The following is a 5,162-nucleotide window of genomic DNA, read 5'->3' on the forward strand; positions in this document are numbered from 1 at the left end:
GCTGGTGGGATCAGTATTGTGCTGTGGGAGGCATTCTTCTGCGCTTGCATGGGACCTGCAGCAGTTACTGAAGACACGCTGACAGCTGCGAACCACCTGCATCCCTTCATCTTTGATGTCTTCTTCCCCGACGGCGATGTCATCTTTCAGCAATACAATTGTCCGTGTCTCGGAGCCAGAACCGTGCTACTGGGGAACAATCAAGAATGGGGTGCCCCAAGGTTCGGTCTTGGGTCCTCTGCTGTTCTTAATATATATTAATGACTTGCCAATCTATATTCACGAAGATGCAAAGCTGGTACTTTTTGCCGATGATACAAGTATAGCTATCACACCCGACAGACAGGAATTAACTGGTGAAATTGTAAACGATGTTTTTCAGAAAATCATTAAGTGGTTCTCTGCAAATGGGCCCTCATTAAACTTTGACAAAACACAGTATATACAGTTCCACACAATATATGGAATGACCCCAATAATAAATATAGACTTCGATCAGAAATCGGTAGCTAAGGTAGAATATTCAAAATTTCTAGGTGTATGCATTGATGAGGGTTGAACTGGAAAAAACACACTGAGGATCTGCTGAAACGTTTGAGTTCATCTACTTACGCTATTAGGGTCATTGCAAATTTTGGCGATATGCATCTGAGTAAATTAGCTTACCACGCCTATTTTCATTCTCTGCTTTCGTATGGCATGATATTTTGGGGTAATTCATCATTGAGTAAAAGAGTGTTCATTGCACAAAAGCGTGTAATCAGAATACTTGCTGGAGCTAATCCAAGATCACCCGCAGACACTTATTTAAAGACCTAGAAATCTTCACTATAGCCTCACAATATATATATTCACTTATGAAATTTGTTATTAACAATCCGAACGAATTCAAAAGTAATAGCAGTGACCATGGCTACAACACTAGGAGAAAGGATGATCTTCACCACTCGAGGTTAAATCTAACTTTGCCTCAGAAGGGGGTAAATTATTCTGCCACAAAAGTCTTTGGTCTCTTACCTAATAGCATCAAAAGTCTGACAGATAGCCATATAGCATTTAAAAGGAAATTAAAAGAATTTCTTAATGGCAACTGCTTCTACTCATTAGACGAATTTTTGGATATAGTAAGTGGGTAATTTCGCAACCCCCACAAAAAAAAATATTGAGTGTCATGTAATATTTTGTCTAATGTAATATCTTGTATAGACACGTTTTTTTATTAACCTGACACGTTCCGCATCTTTACGAAGTGTCGTATTCATGATGTATGGAACAAGTACTAATCCAACCTAATCTAGTGGTGTAGGAGCATTATACTGAATTCACGATGATGTCTCGGCGACCAAATCCGCCTGATGTAAATCCTTTGGAACAAATTTAGGTCACTAAAGGGCGCCATCACCGCATACGCAAATCAGCGGCCCGTTATTTACGCGAATTACATGAGCTGTGCGTAGAAATCAAAAGCCCCACACCTCCGCAAATCTACGAACAAACTGTCGAATCCCTGATACGCAGAATCAGTGATGTATTTCGTTCCAAAGACGGCCAGAAAAGCTATTAAGCAGGTGGTCATAATGTTCTGGTATGAAATGTGTCTGAGAGCAGACAACTTTAAAACTCCGCGTGAAAGTTGGTTTCATTCTGTAATTTATTTCATATTTTCTGCCTTTCATTTTTAATTTTTTACTTTTATTTCTTTTTAAACAGATCATTTGTTGAAACTTCCTGGCAGATTAAAACTGTGTGCCCGACCGAGACTCGAACTCGGGACCTTTGCCTTCCGCGGGCAAGTGCTCTACCAACTGAGCTACCGAAGCACGACTCACTCCCGGTACTCACAGCTTTACTTCCGCCAGTACCTCGTCTCCTACCTTCCAAACTTTACAGAAGCTCTCCTGCGAACCTTGCAGAACTAGCACTCCTGGTAGAGCACTTGCCCGCGAAAGGCAAAGGTCCCGAGTTCGAGTCTCGGTCGGGCACACAGTTTTAATCGGCCAGGAAGTTTCATATCAGCGCACACTCCGCTGCAGAGTGAAAATCTCATTCTAGATCATTTGTTAATGACTCGCTAAAAAGTAGAAATCGATTATGATACCATTTGAATGACGTGACACTAACATAAACAATAAAATAATTTTGTTTACAAGACAGCCATCTCTACTATCTTCCAAAATAAAGTTGAGAAAGGAACGGCGTGCATCGGACATTTCAAGTAAAAGGCATTGGTCGCAGCGGCTGGTGAGGCTGCACATCTTCAGTGGGCCAAAAAGCACAGAAAAGTCCAGTAACCTACTGGAGGCTTGTACTGTGGTCCGACGAGCCACGATTCTGCCTCCTCAGATTATGCAAGGTGTCGCGTGAACCGAGCGCTCACTGAGGCGTTTAACCCGCGGTGTTTGTAGTATCCGGTGTGCTTTTTATGAGATACGTAGTCACTGAGGACAGGGCTATATGTGAGTTGTAAGGCAGAAAGTCAAGATATGGGATGCAACAGCTACACTGAAATAAAGAGCATAGCTGGCAAGTAGCAGGTATGGAAACCTGCATAAAAACAACCTCAAGGTTGATGACAGAAACTGCACGCAGAGCTTACTCCAAATACTCAGTATTTGTGTTGATCATTCAGTGGGCTCATTCGTGAAGAAACTGTACGGTGAGAGAAAAGCTCCGACAGTTGGCAGCATAGTTCAACAGGGAAGAAGTGCAGTGGGCGAGCGACTGGCGGTGCGGTGTGACACATCTTCTCCTCCCAACCTCCGATACCGCAGCAGCCAAGGTTTCCGAGCCTAATAATGCCACAGATTCATTCCAGCATTCTTGTTGGCAGCGATATCTTCCTTGGTCAAATGTTTTTTCTCACGCGGTAGCAGTGTTTGCCTCCTTACACAAACACACACATATATATTTTCGACACTATCAACGTACAGCAAAATGCATAGATCTTACGTGCAGAATATCGAATGGAGACGTTACCTTTATTCTTCGTGGAGCAGAACGGACAGCTCGAGATTGTCATCATCTGATTGATTGTCTCTCGTCACGACCACACAGGCTGCTGTTGTCCTCATCGTCTGATAAAGAAATTAAAATATTTTGTATGTATTCTTCTCTTACACGTTTTTCTGTGCTCGACCTCATAATGTCTTTCCATACACGCTTTGTGACATTTTTCCAACATTTTGGCATTATTCGTGTGACAGCCTCATTTGCCAGCCTCTCTGTGTTTTGCGATGTAAAAGTTTCATTTCGCCCCGCAACATCTTCTTTTATTTCAACCCAGGCAAGTTCAGTGGCATTGTAATCGCAGTGGTACAGTGGAAAACCTATAATTTTGTGGCCTTGGTTCTCTGTTAACGTATTAATTGCAACTGCATCTTCTGTGGCTTGTATCGTTCCACTAATTCCAGAACTTCCGCTTTTCGCATATTCTGTTCAAAGCCTATTTTACTATCTTTAAACATGTTGACCGTTCCGTCTCTCCTTGCAGCAGCCGTTGCTGCCTTATTTACGCGGCGTTTTCCGAAAGTAAGGTCCGATCGGTCGCGAAATGCAAAGCACAACGAACATCCAATATAGTTTTGCGTCGATGTCTCGAATAGTGGCTCTAGTATGCCCGTTGATCGCGTCACGTCTATCTTTTCAGTTCTGAGTACACGGGGAGCACATAAAGATTCCTAGAACGATAGTGTCTCCCGCCAAGTGCGAGGGCCTGGTGAGAAACTTCGCCTGAAGCTATGCTGTCAACATTACATAACTGTCGTGCGTTTTCTTCTTAAGACAATTGTCAGCCGCATTCTACAGAGGCAAAGAAGATGCTCCTGCATCGTTTTCAATTGGAAATGTCTGATTACCCACAATACAGCCCGTGATTGTCTCCCTCTGAGTTTTATCTCTGCTCACGTGAACCGCTGGCTACGAACACAACATTTTGACTCAGAATTGGCGGAAAGCACTCGCGGCTGCCTTCTATAACGAGGGTATTGGAAATTTGGTGCAACGCTACGACAAATGTCTCAGACGGAGCGGCGACTATGTAGAGACGATGCTAGAAGACGCGGCTAATTATTGCAAATAAAGAAACTTTTGATTTTCACCTTAGTTTCCATTTCGTGACCGATCGGACCTTACTTTTGGAATATGCCTCTTAATTATACGGAACGGTATGACGCAATGTCCATTACAAAAACACTATGAGAACCGACGTTTGGTAGCAAACGACTAACGGACCAGTATCTAAAAATATCTGCATTCATCTACTTGTGGTAATAGTTTTTCTTTTACTGAAACATCATCATAGCACCTGGCATGAAACAGTTCATTGAGCCAGCATGAGCGATAATTAGCCGCCCTCGTTCACCAGATGGCACACTCAAGTTCTGTGGTGTGTGTCGTCCTTCCACGTGACAGATCGTGTATCAACCCATATGACATCTACCGGATTTCCTGCTAGCAATTCACGCAGAATTAACATCTCCAGTCCACAACGTCTCCGTATTCCATTAGTACCTTTCTTCCTTTTTCCCACCAGAAGCCAATTTCTTTAAACAGTTGTCCGGCTGCTTGGCTGGGTGGTAACGTGCTTGCCTCCCAAGCAAGCAGGCCCGGGTTCGATTCCCGGCCGGGATGGAGATTTTCTCCACTCTTGGCCTGGGTGTTGTGTTGTCCTCATCATCATTTCATCCTCATCACCGGCACGCAAGTCGTCCAACATGGCATCGACAGGAATAAGACTTCCACTGGGAGGATGATCTTCCTCGCACGGCGCCTCCCGGCCAACAATGCCATACGCTCATTTCCATTTCCATTTACTCAGTTGGGAGACATGTCGTTCCACCTATGAATCAACTTTTAAGTGTCGGGTACTCCTTCCTGCTGTGTTGTTGTTGTGGTCTTCAGTCCTGAGACTCGTTTGAGGCAGCTCTCCATGCTACTCTATACTGTGCAAGCGTCTTCATCTCCCAGAACCTACTGCAGCCTACATCCTTCTGAATCTGCTTAGTGTACTCATCTCTTGGTCTCCCTCTACCATTTTCACCCTCCACACTGCCCTCCAATACTAAATTGGTGATCCCTCGATGTCTCAGAACATGTCCTACCAACCGATCCCTTCTTCTAGTCAAGTTGTGCCACAAACTCCTCTTCTCCCCAATTCTATTCAG

At 43.9% G+C, this 5,162-nt stretch overlaps 1 non-coding gene across 1 annotated transcript; it reads right to left on the bottom strand.

Moving 5' to 3' along the window:
- Nucleotides 1-1,746: 1,746 nt before the first annotated feature.
- Nucleotides 1,747-1,821, bottom strand: Trnap-cgg (transfer RNA proline (anticodon CGG)). The gene has a single exon. It is a non-coding gene; the product is annotated as a tRNA-Pro (tRNA).
- Between the last annotated feature and the right edge of the window lie 3,341 nt (nt 1,822-5,162).

The sequence above is a fragment of the Schistocerca serialis genome, chromosome 9 (assembly GCF_023864345.2).
Source record: "Schistocerca serialis cubense isolate TAMUIC-IGC-003099 chromosome 9, iqSchSeri2.2, whole genome shotgun sequence".
In the NCBI taxonomy this organism is placed as follows: Eukaryota; Metazoa; Arthropoda; class Insecta; order Orthoptera; family Acrididae; genus Schistocerca; species Schistocerca serialis.